The 13,147-nt window shown below is 33.1% G+C and overlaps 1 protein-coding gene and 1 long non-coding RNA gene across 4 annotated transcripts in view; one reads left to right on the forward strand and one right to left on the reverse strand.

Moving 5' to 3' along the window:
- Window positions 1–13,147, forward strand: part of LOC136984839 (uncharacterized) — a 38,662-nt gene that overhangs the window by 5,670 nt on the left and 19,845 nt on the right. For both annotated transcript variants that reach the window (XR_010882248.1, XR_010882247.1), the window contains exons 3-4: window positions 6,995–7,045; window positions 11,948–12,035. This is a non-coding gene — a long non-coding RNA (uncharacterized lncRNA). The remainder of the gene's footprint in view (window positions 1–6,994; window positions 7,046–11,947; window positions 12,036–13,147) is intronic.
- Window positions 1–13,147, reverse strand: part of LOC136984838 (beta-1,4-glucuronyltransferase 1-like) — a 40,348-nt gene that overhangs the window by 5,365 nt on the left and 21,836 nt on the right. The window lies entirely within an intron of this gene.

The following is a 13,147-nucleotide window of genomic DNA, read 5'->3' on the forward strand; positions in this document are numbered from 1 at the left end:
TGGAACACGACAGTTTAATTAATTGTAATTTAAATCCTGAAATGTTTTATGTAAAATTTGATTCCATACAGCCAGGATGAGATTGAAATATCCGCCAAAGACATTTTTATTCATTTCTTATGATAATTTAATTCAATTATTAGAACGAAAGAATCCAGCAATGGAGGCAAAGAAGAAGCTTCAATATGGAGAAAGTTTGTAAGTTTCTATTAAATATAGTAACCAATTGTGGCCAATGTAAAGATGTTATCGGAACTCAAAATTGCCACGAATTATTTGTTAGTTGCAGCTATTAATCTAACGCATCTTCTCTCTCTTTTATTTACTGCAGCAGGACGTTACTTTCTTTTTAAAACAGATCAAATTTCCGGTGATAAACTCCAAATGGCAAACATTAACTTCGTAATAACAATAATATTATTAAAAATAATGAAATATTTAAAGGTTTGAAAATTAAAAAAGGAATCAATTATACAAAAAACATGGATTTCATCTACTGCAGTGTCGAATTGTACTGTTTTTTTGTTAAAAAAGGAAAATAAAAAGTATTTTAAGTAAAGCGATTTATACTACAAACTGGCAATTATTGTTAGTACATTGTAGGAAAGGTCTTACTTTCCTTCCAAAGTAGAATTTCCAAAAATAAAACCTAGAAAAGGGGCATCAACTTACCAGCTAGCTAATTGCCTACTATTACTATTACAGTAACAATTCTAGATTAAAGGGAAAAGGATAACTTCCAAAGTAACGAAACCTTTTCAAGTATTGATTAATTCCTTAATTTATCCTTAATTTAATTAGACTATACCCACCCGAAAGTCAACTGCAAGAATGAACAATTAAAGACGGATGCGGATCATTCAGTATCAAGTAAAGTGGTGTTTGTAGCATCAATTAACATCATTGTAATTCTATAGACGATAAAAATATAGTTGTAGACTGTTAGAAAAAAAAAATAATAATAATAAGAAGAAGAAAAATTTAAAAAATTCTAGAAAAGAGAATTGCTTTTGAATTTTCGAACATTTCAAGTGAATTATGTATCACGCGATAATACACAATAATCTACTTTAAAATTTTAAACTTTTCACTTGGAAAATGGGAAAAATGAAACTATATAAAAAGATAAGCGAGTGCTTCTGTAAGTACACGTATTACCGAAATGGATTTAGAGTATTTAATTTCAAAAAAAAAAAGAAGTAAAGAAGCTGTGAAGAAATGGAAGAAGATTTTCTTGCAGCGGGAACCACAGAATTCTTTCATTCACAGCATCCAATATTGTCTGGAACAAAACGAAGTCGATGATTTCTAACCCCCCAGAGAATCAACTACTTAGATCTATTGTGCAGAGAACTTTGTAATTTATCGAACTATAGAATTTACTGTAGGTTGTGGAGAAGGGGGAAGAGGGAAAAAAAATATATGTGAAGATAAAAGCAATGAATAAAATTTAATTACTCTGTCGGGATGATGTCATTTGCGGAAAGAAAACTTTTAACCATCAAAAAATTAATTTCGTTTGGGTTGAGTGTTAATTTTTTTTTCTTTTTTTCCTGTTTTCTTGAAGCTGCAGGCGTTGTGTGTTGCCGGAAAGTAATTCTTTCAAGTAATATCCTTCTAGCACTTTCCTCTACTCCACCATTCTGTAACTTCTTAATACTTGAAAGAAACATGTAAAGTACTTTACAGTCTAAAACTACGACTTCTTACTGAATTGTAACTAAAACTCCACACTGGTTTGTAAGTAATAAGCAGTTGGCATGCTAATTTCTTTCATATCCTCCTTCAGAAATGCAGATTTGAGACGAATTCTTAAAATTAAATACATATTAAACATCGCCCGGAATTTATTAAACTACCTTCAACCGAAGACACTCGGAAGCAAACAATACTTTTATTTATATGTATTCTTTCCCTTCTTCTTCTTCTAGAAGACAAATACTGAGAAAATAGACGAAGAGTAATTTACATAAACGTCGAAAACACAGTAAATACTAGGGAAATTTTATTAAAAATTTAACAGAAGACACAATTTAACTACTTTGTCAAGGAGCTTTCACATTTTAAGTCATTAGTGTTTATTCCATCTTTGAAGCCTTATTAAGTCAATGAGTAAATCAATCTGGGATGATGTAGTTATATCGATTATTGTAGCAAAAACTACAATTTCTGATTGAGCTAATAGAATGAAGGCAATCAACAAGAGAACATTGTTACGTCTCAACTGAAACACATCTAAGATAATTCGTATCCAAGTTTATAAAAAGAAAATCCAGCAGAAAGTTGCTTAACTTTCCCGGCAACACGTAAAACTGCCATCTGTTACGATATTTTATTAAAAAAAAAAAAAAAACTTAAAGCCGGGAAAGTAGTAATAATACAAATCGTTAAGATTTCTTCCTATGTTAAACAGAGAATAAAAAAAAAATAATAATGATGAAAGAATGGAAGGTAGAAAGTAATGCGTTTAACAAACTACCTTCGATCATTCTCTGTAGGAAAAGAAGCTTAATCCGCCCCGACCATATTTCATTTTGTGGTAGCAGGAAATTCTGCTGACATCAACATACAACCGAACATCACTACTACAAATCTCTACAAGCAAAAGAAGATAGCATTTCAGATAACGTCGTTATAACATGCTAGCTTCCAAATGTGCAAAATGAAATAAGGAAGTGCAGAAATGAAATAACCAGATAAGAAAGAAGAAAAAAAAAAAAAAGTTCGTAACGAGTCTCCCTCTCTCTAGGATTTTCTACAAAATCTAGTTTTGTCTCAGTTTAACTAGTTCTTTCCAACGAGTAATGAAGCAGATTTCATTTCACACTATTTTATTAGTGTTAGCTTGCTGTTTTTATCTTATATTTTGCTTGATTGGTGCAACAGGTTTGGTATTAGAAGTGCTATAATTCTTTTTTCCTTCTATTTTCCTTGTTGCCTGAGAAATTAATAAAGTTGAAAAGCTAACAAACTAATTAGATTTTGGTAGGAGGAAGTTTCCTCTTCTATGCTCTCTCTCTCTCTCTCTCTCTCTCAATTGTCGATTATAAACCCTTCGGTAGAGAAAAGTAAACACAATCTTTCTTCCTTACAGAAGAAAAAGAACTTTATAAAATTTGATAAGATGCCAGGTAAGTGTCCCATTCAATCGTTTAAAATCGAGTTTAAATAATTTTAAACAGGCTTCTAGAGCGAATTTATGCAAAAACAGCAAGAAGAAACACGTGAACACGCTCACGAAATGATTTAAAAACCATAAATAACTTTTAATCTATTGTTTTTCTTCGAATCTTGTCATTTAATTTGTAGATGAGACTAAAATGCGAAAAAATAACACCCGAAAAGTACCACCCCCTCTACATAAATTCTCTATACTAATTGCTAACAAAATGAAAAATTATCCAGAAATCGAAATATCCGGAAGAAATCCTTTCACAAAATATACGAGAGTAATGGGATGTTTGCGTGTTGTGTTTATACACCGTATCTAACGAATATACTGTACATAGAGAGAAGCTGACAGTCATTCCAATTCTATAGTTCAATCCATACAGTTGCGTAGCGAATTCAACCGATTGTTTGCGTGTGTGCGCGAGTACAGCAAGCTTTGCTTTTAACTGTACACACTATATCAAAGGACGTACGCTATTTGCAGTGCACAACCACGCCACCAGTTTTTCGAAGAACGCACGCATGTGATTAGATTTCGAGTTCTTTCTTGATAACGGTATTGATTTCCTGCCCGAGCTTTACACTGGCACGGCCATAAACACCACAGAATTCTAGTTGTTTGCTTCTTTCACTACTCCACACACATTACACAGATCGAAAAAAGGATGAGTTTGATATCCCCATTCCAACGTTTGACTCTACTTCGAAGTGTGAACGAAAGGTACTGAAATTCTCTACCAATCTCGTTTAAACAAACAAACACAAATACTAGAGTATTTTATGCATCCCATCTGTATACAACAAACGGACTAACACGGCTACTACTGTATCAATTTTTATCGAAGAAAACAAAGGATAAGTGACAAATAGCTACACGAAACAAACAATGATTTAGAAAGTGAAAACAGGAAAATATTTGTTTATGAATCTAAACTCGTAAAATTTCGGCGTTGTTTACCGACGTAACTGTTTCCCCCCCTCCCCCGTTTTATGCGTTCGGAGTAGCCAAGAGTCAGTTAACTGTCATAAAAGACTAAATTGACTTGTTCGGTACACAAATTGCAAAGCTTTAACGGATTCAATTCGCGATTTATATTGAAATTTATAAAAGTTAATTCACTTTAATACAGTTTCAAGAAATTTGAAAACTTGTAGCACGCTTAATCAAGCAAAACATGGATATATTTCACATTTGAACGAATAATACATTAATTATACATTAACAAACAAGCATCGAACCGTATTGACAAAGTTTACACCAGATACATTTGTGTATTCACAATGGAAAATTCACAAACACCATTTATAACATAAAATTAACAATTACTAAATACTTAATATCACAGCAGAACACAAAAAAACTACACTAATGTGTTATTTCATTAATGATTCGCAACCTTTTTAATGGCACACAACGTTTTGTAGCGCAACAACGAGGCAGTGTGACATCAAAGATGGTCTTAGAGGTAGATTGTGCATTTTTTAAATATAAAAACACAAGAGAAAAATTAGCATTTTGTTTTATTTTTGAAATTCTGTGGCACTCCCACGCGAGCCACTGTCGTACACAATACGTTTGTATGAATAGGTGGAAGAATTTTGAAGAATTATGTATCTGTTCTATACGATTCCCTATCAATTAAACCGCTAAAAATACATGTTACAATCAGTAACAAGTATTTTAATTCTCTAACAATATTTAGTACCCCGTTTGATTAAACGGAACAAAACAGTAAATGAGCCAACCAAATCGCAATTTACATTCGGTAGTCAATAAACAATTTATACCGAGACATCCCGGATTGTTGCCTTTATACAACAATTATATGGCTCTATATGAATGCAAACGGAACACCTCTTGCGGAAATTCGATTTACTGAAATCGCAGCAACAATTGTAACTCTAATGGAGCACGAGGGGATTACTAGTACCAAATGGAATTGACAGAAGGTTATTGTATCATACAGGCTCATTACAAATGAGGCAATGTACACCAAAAGCGATGCGACAGTTTCCAGTAAACCTACCTGTGAATAAACATAGATAATCGAATAACAATTATACCACCCGGAAACTCACACATCCGCTTACACGAGTGCATCTTCAGTAGCAATTGCAGTGTCAACACCATACACCGGACAAATCGAGTACAAGAATGAAGAGAGAAACTTGTTTCGACTTCCATTAGAAGTCTAAAGCCAGTTTCCTCCTTCAAAAACTACTTGTTTTCCTGTCTCTACTCCTTTATTTTCTTTTTTATTCCTAGGAATTTCGTGGGAACAAAGCCAACTTTCAATTAACTTAGTCATTATCCTCCAAGCGTAAACCGATATAACAATTTAAACCTTAATAAAAGAAAACAACAATGTAAAGTACACAGCTACAGAAACTTAAGATAAAGAAGCGTAACAATCGAAATTGATCCGAGAAATTCAGATTTTACTTTAGAGGGAGTGTATGGCGATCGGTCAAAAAATGACCCCTCCCAAAATCTTTAATTTTTAGACTCAGACTTTTAGGGTTTTTTCTGCACGTATGGATGGGGGGGCACGATTTTGTTCACCTCTTCGAAGCTTAATAACTTCTGTGCTTTTTGTCTAAACTGTCTGAAATTTTGCAGGGAGGTGTAGGTATTAGGGAGATTGATTCGATTAAATTTTGGTGGTTAAAGGTGGACAGGGTGGGGAGATAAAGGGCGTCGCGTATCGAGTAGGGTCGGATATAATGACGAGTTTACTGGTTATTCTCATTAACAATTTGTTATAAAACTCGCCCCTACCTGAAAATTAAGCATTTTTTTGCCATTTTATAATAATTAAAAATATAAAAAGTTTTTATTAATAAAATATCGCCACACACGCAGTTTTAAACGTTGCAGGGGAAAGTTAAGCAACTCCTTGCTGGACTTTTTGAAGCAGCGAGACAAGTATACATATACACTTAAATTATTAAATGAAAGAATATATTATCATTTCCCATAACATAACGAGAAAAACGAAATTTGTTTTGCTTATAAAAATTCCAATTCTCTTATTTGAAAATGTAAATTAGGTTTTACAAAAAAAGAGAAGGAGAAGAAAGAAGGGAAGGGCTATTCATGTGTTTTTAACAGTGAGGCAATGAATACGAATAGCTAAATTAGTAGAGAAAACAATCTACCTTACATAAAAACTGATTAACATGCGGTAAAAAGAGAGAGTAGAAGAGATTCTTTTGAATTTATTGAAAGAGAAGGGCTTGAAAAAAGTATTGTAATCAGCCACGCGAAAATTGATCGTATAGTAAATAATACAGCGATTCTAATATAATAAAATATATTTAAAGTCGAATATATTATACTTGAACACGTATTAAAACTGTTCAGCTTAAATTCCCTCGAGTTTAATTCGATAAATTTTCAACTGAACACTCTTAATGCTTGAACGTGAAGTTTACAGCTATATACGCGATCTGTACAGATTTAATCAAATAAAATCTGTATAGAGTTAGGTAATACGTACAAATTTATACATTTTTTCCCCATATTTTAAAGCCCTATCCATTTAATACATTCATAAAAATCAACGCAAATAAATTTATTTTCCTCCATTTAATCAACCATGATCGAGACTAAATTGCAATTAATTTTTTAAGGTGATTTTCTTGTAAAATGAACCACCCCCGTGCAGTTTACACCTAACTTGGCCAAACTTTCAAATAAACTAGAGCTAATTTAACTTTATTTTGAAATTTCCAATTACTTTAACCTTTTTTTTTAAATTAGTTTATCTAATTTTACGTTTATAAATTGAAGATGTTTCACGTGACTCTATTTCTTTTACAGCAGGCCACACACACACAGTCGAGAGAATAATACTTTAACCTAATTTAGAATGTAAGTATCATATTTTTAAGTGTTTAATAAGTAAAACACCAGGAAGTTTTTAAAAATACATTACGGAGAATATAACTTTTCCTTAAGTAAAAACCGCCAGGACAGATTATACGTGTTTAAAAGTAGGAAGGGGGAGAATAACAATTTCTTAGTAGAAGTGGAAACTAAAATCAAGCGAAAGAAACTAATTTCGTCGTGGAAAAGTTCTAAAAAGAAGTAAAAGTCGTTTCAGAAACTTAACTGCCCGTACGACTTCATTCCTAATACATTGAACTAATGGGCTGGAGAAATTTAGTTATGTGCCCAAAAGGGCGTTTTAGATATTGCACTAAATCCCCGAAACGACATGTACCGAATCTAATGTCGAACGTTAAAGACTTAACTTTTATTTTCCTTCAACGATATACTATTTGAGTAACGAGCGCATTGAAAATCGGTAAGGGAACAAAAACCGGTTACGTGCCACGTATCCAATGACGTAACAGTAATAATTCGGATAATTTGAAACAAAATTTTCCTACCGATAAAAGGAATTTCACTCATTAGAAAGTTATAATTTAGTGGTAAACTTCTACCACTCCGCACCCAAAAACTTTTTATCGGGTCGTAAAATACACCTGTTTAGCTCATTATCCAACTGCAATTCTAAGTTAAAGTCGTAATAATCGATTCTACCCCCCACACAACCGAAAAATGGCCCGATATTTGCATAAGTATATAATTATGAATAGAAATCTGCGTGCAAACAATTTGGAAATTTTTGTTAAATACAAATAGAAAGAAAAAATAATAATAATAATAAGCGAAGAGAAGGTAGAATTTCATTTAAACCAATCATTTTCTGCAGCTTCTAAACTTCTTTGCTTATCCAAAATATTCATTAGTTAGATTTAATGTCGCCGGTGATTAACAGCAACGGCGATTTATATTCTACGACTGGTAATTTATGTTTTAAATGAATTGTCAAATGCAGCTCGGGTGATTATCATTTGCATGATACAGTTTTGTCAGTTCTGTTCAATCTGCAATGCACCAGTATCAATTGACTTGTCAATTGATACTGGTGCATTGCAGAACTAAGTCTCAATTTTCTTAACAATTCTAATTGTTCCGAGTTTCTTCGGTACGTCACGTGCTTGTAGAATAATGTTAATGGTCTTTTTGAATAATGTGCTAAGTGAAAAGGCGTGAAACAGGGAGTGAGAAAAAGGTATTAAAAAAAATGGCAGCTGTATAAAATCTTGATTACAAACCGACGTGATGAATATAACCGAATTTAAGAAAATTTGTATTACTTTGAATTACAAAGGTACAGTGAAGTACAATAAGTTTATAAGTAGAATATATAGAAGTGGCAACGTTGTTGATGGACTTTTTCGGCATTGTTTGTTTCTTTTCAAATCTAACAATTGCTACCATTACCTTTATAAGTCTTTAGATTGGTTCGGGAGACATTAACGAGTAAGGCCATATCTCCCGAACGAATGATCCGATTTTCCTGAAAATTTCTATAAACGTGTCTTCCTAATACGCAAACCTTCGTGCAAAATTTCAGAAATTTTCGACAAAAGACACCGAAGTGATTAAGCTTCAAAGTGCCCCAGGCATTAACATCCATAAATACGGAAGAAAACACCCAACGCTTTTGCATTTCTCGCGTTTCAAGGTCCCTCTGGGTCTTGTGGGTCATTTTTTTGGGCCCATTTCCATACTTTTCCTCTGTTACGTAACATTCGGGAAAGTAATACGTACACTGAAATACCTAAATGTACAAACGTTACACAAATACTTTCTGCAGTACACAGTAATAAATAATTTTCGTAGCCTATATTCTTTACAATATATTCAAAATTTCTAAAATTAGCGCTCGTAAATATGATAAAATCGATAGATTTAACCCGAATTGCTCAATTCAATAGCTAATGGCTTGAATTATATACACGGACTACCCGGTTACAGGTGTGACGCTGCTAGTCGTATGTTAAAATCAATGCGAAAAACAGGAGATTTATTCCCTCTTAAGTGAGAGGTTGATCAATGTGTTGTTAAAAAACAAACTCAAAATGCCACGTACAATATAAAAATACTTATCCTACCAGTGACTTTTTTAAATAAATTTTGGTAATTCTAATTATTTAATTAACTGAAAACTCTTGGCATCTAATATGGGGGTGCTGCAACAGGAAGGCGCACGGCACTCAACTCTGCAGTCGTTTTGATGAATTTTAAGTTAAAATTAATTTTTTTTAAATCAAAACTGGAGCCAATCAAAACGCTTGTATTAGGGTTGCGTGCCGCGCTCACTCCTGCGACAGTACCCCCATATTAGGCGCCAAGAACAGCCACTGGTTGGTACAGATGTAATTATTCCTGTTCAGGAAAAATCCTTAAATCAAACTTTCTAGTTATACCACTGCATCAATATCTGTATATAACCAACTCCCATATTTAACGTTTATTCATTAAGGCACTCGATTTAACACAATAAAACATACAGAAGTTTCTTTTATTTACAAATACAACACGCTAAAATGATGGGGTCAGTGAGTCAACATTTATAGTAAAAACACAGAGGAATACTATACCAAGGTTCTAATACGTTCTGTGCCTGGCATGTTTCTAAAATACGTTCGATTTAACAAATGGAACACCAATTATTCCGTTAAATCGAGGGCCTACTGTACTTAAAGAAAACACTCGAACGTTCGAATTTACTCGACACCTTAAAAAAATTTCATGTAAGGGCAGAAAAGTCGGGCCAAACTTTTTTTTGTCACTAAAATATATATCGAATACCAGAAATACGTTACATAAGAGAGAGGAAAGGAAGCGAAGAACATAAAAAGTAAAGGAAAAAACACGAGCATTCGCTTCTATACACTTTTCGAAAAGACACCGCAAACAAGTAAACAATACAAACACACACTCCATCAAATTCTCGAGATGACGCAACACGGAAAGAAAAAGGAAGAAAAAAAAAAGAAGCGAGTAACTCGGACAAGTATTGTTACCAAAATGGTTGCTTAAGACGTCACAGTGACGTATCAGTTCATCGGAGCGTTAGGTACTGTACATTGCTTTTGCACTAAAGGCGACGGCAACACTGCATTCTGTCGTCGATACACGTGCCGTTTTCTGATCGTCCAACCGTCAACTTCCCTACAACCGCCAGTTATTATCATGCGTATCACGATAGCGTATTAAAATTGCGCATCATTAGTCGATTGAATAATTAATGGCAAATCAACCAAGATGAACTATATAACAAGCAAATTGCTGCGTTTAATTGAAAATGCACTAAAGTCTAAAGTTTCCAATAACCTTTTCACCGTCCGGAAGTTGCTTATAATAACTGCCAATTAGTTATCATTATACCAAAATATAAGTTGGAGCAAGCACTAGAATGACAATGGCATCGTGATTATTCACAAAATGCTACTTGCCTGCTATTTCTAATTCCGTCGTAGGAACAAGAGTAGTTGGCTAATTGCACTAGTTAGATTGACTATTTAATATTTATTAGCCTGATAAATTAAGATTATAACTTATTTGTAAATATTCATAAACTTCCATACGTAAATCGTTATTCCTTACTAGCGAAACCTTCCTCCAAATAGCGGACACGTGTCCGCTTTTCGCAGGTTACACTGTATTTGCATCCATAACGGATCGTTTTCAAAATTATTTCGCATTTCTTTTAGGAAAGTAAACCGAATTTTGTCGCCGCTGTGTAATTTTACTTATTATATATAACACAAGAAAAGTACGGCGATAGGTGAAAAAAAGTGACTCCCCCTCCTGTACTCGCAGGCCTGAAATGGGGTGTCTCTGTATGTATCGTTGCTTGCGGAGGGCACGATTGTGTTCATTCAATTTAAAACATAACAACTCCTGTGCCTTTTGTCCAAAATTTCTGAAATTTTGCAGGGAAGTTTGTGTATTAGGGTGACTGATGCTATTAAATTGTGGTGGTTAGAGGTGAAGCGGGTGGGAAGATACAGGAGGGATCTTTTTCATATCTCGAGTGGTGTAGGACTTAAAGAGTAAAATCTTCAGTTTAATTTTTAATAAAACTCGTCTCTATCCTCAAAATTAAGCAGTTTGCAATTTTATAATATTTAATAATATAAAAAGTCTTTACATAAAATCTAATAACAGATGGACCATACACAAATTTAACTGTTATTCCCGGAAAAGTCACTCAACTCGTTGCTAGCTTTTTCTTTAAGGTAAAGACTACAAACCTGACAAAATTCCTCACAGTGTAGATAGGAGGAATCTTAGACAGAAAGAATGTTAGGACCCCCTCTCCTCGCACGTCTTATACATAAAAATTTATACAGTATAAGGTAAAATAATGGCGTATTTAACTTCGTAACAATGTTTGTCACGTGTCTTGTCAAGTGGGGCTGAACTTCTGGACTGAAATTCATTTGAGGGGCGTTTTTTCGCCCGAGGAATAACGCGCCATTGCTTTCTTCTTAACATAAATCTCATTGGAAACGTCAGATTATGGAAGACTTTCCCCCCCATTATTATAATGTATCATATTTAAATTGTTCTACCTATTTTTGACTGATGGTACTTTAATTCGCCAACGGAAAAACAAACTTTTGCTGATAATTTGCAACAAAAATTCCCCATTTAATGATAGCATTGAAATTCAATTAGCATTTTTTTTATTTTATTTTATTTTATTATTTTCGTTCGCTTTTAAGAGGAAGAATTGATCATATTGATTAATCGATTTTTATTTTGGATCTTATCCAATTTTGTTCGCAATTTTTTCAAATATTTATATATATAAAGATAAAAAGAATAAATAGGTTTCGCTGCCTATGTCTTATATTTTAAAAATTTACACAAAATATGTTGTTTTACTTTTATTTATTTATTTTTTAGTCAAGACCATTTGAGAAATTACTCGAGCTGAATGATTCAACCTGTGAAACAATCAGCAGAAGAGCGAAAGAACTAAACATTTACACAGGTGAATATACTGTTTTTTTAATCATTTTTACATTTTCTATCAAACTCTCCACAAATATTTAATGTTAGAAGGAAACTTTCTGATCTTTAAACGTGTATACACACAATAAATCTGGATAAAATACAAGGAAAACACACGGTAACAGAGAGTTTCTGTTCTGTATTTTCATTTTCAAATGTTTCCTTTTACCATCTTTCGGTATAAGAAAAAAAAAGAAAAAAAAACAAGATCAAATTCAGATTTCAATCACCCAAAAAACAATTGAAGAAAGAGCAAATATAAATCTAACACCACCTGTTTCTTCTACAATATACAATATTATTAATGATGATATTATTGAAAGACACGGAAGGAATAACTCATAACGTTAGATACCAGATGTTGATGTTAAAAAATAAAAAGACTTTCGAGGGTAAGAAAAATGCAGACGTTCATACAATAGCAATCTCTTGCATAACACTCGAAAACAAGACAGGAAACAGTCACAGTCAGTTTTATAATCTGTACCCGGCCACGTGACATCCAGCAAAGGTTCTGTTTCTTTTATATATTATATATATATATATATATACAGTTGACTGTATCGATCAGCAGTTCGTCACATAAACAATTGTCGCTGATGCTGCAGAACAGATGACAGGCAAAGTGTATTGTTCACTATTATTGAAGACGGCCATCTTTCCATTTTTTTAAACCTCCCCATCTACACTTTTACGTGTCTTTTTGGTTAGGATATACTTTTGGGAAATATCACAAACATTGACTGATGTTGCCTTCGGTTATATTTTGGTATTGGGGAAATTGAAGTTTAAGAAACAAAATAAAGAAAAAATATACAGGAGAAAAAGAAAAACAACTATAAAATAAAATCGAATTTGGTATATGTTAAGAGAGATATGAAAATTTATGATGGAGTGATGAAAACGAAAACAAGGGAAAGGGAAAAAATATATATAGAGAGTGGCGTGTTTTACTGTTCTACATGCTTATTTATTTTTATTAAACTGTATATTTTGGCAGGTACTGTACCGAATGAAAAAGTTACGATGCTAAAAGTGGGCACAGAATCAATAAAAGTTCTTTTATGTTTTATATATAAATGGTAGATTAGG

The sequence above is a fragment of the Centruroides vittatus genome, unplaced genomic scaffold, assembly GCF_030686945.1.
Source record: "Centruroides vittatus isolate TY-2023 unplaced genomic scaffold, ASM3068694v2 contig_93, whole genome shotgun sequence".
NCBI classification, from domain to species: Eukaryota; Metazoa; Arthropoda; class Arachnida; order Scorpiones; family Buthidae; genus Centruroides; species Centruroides vittatus.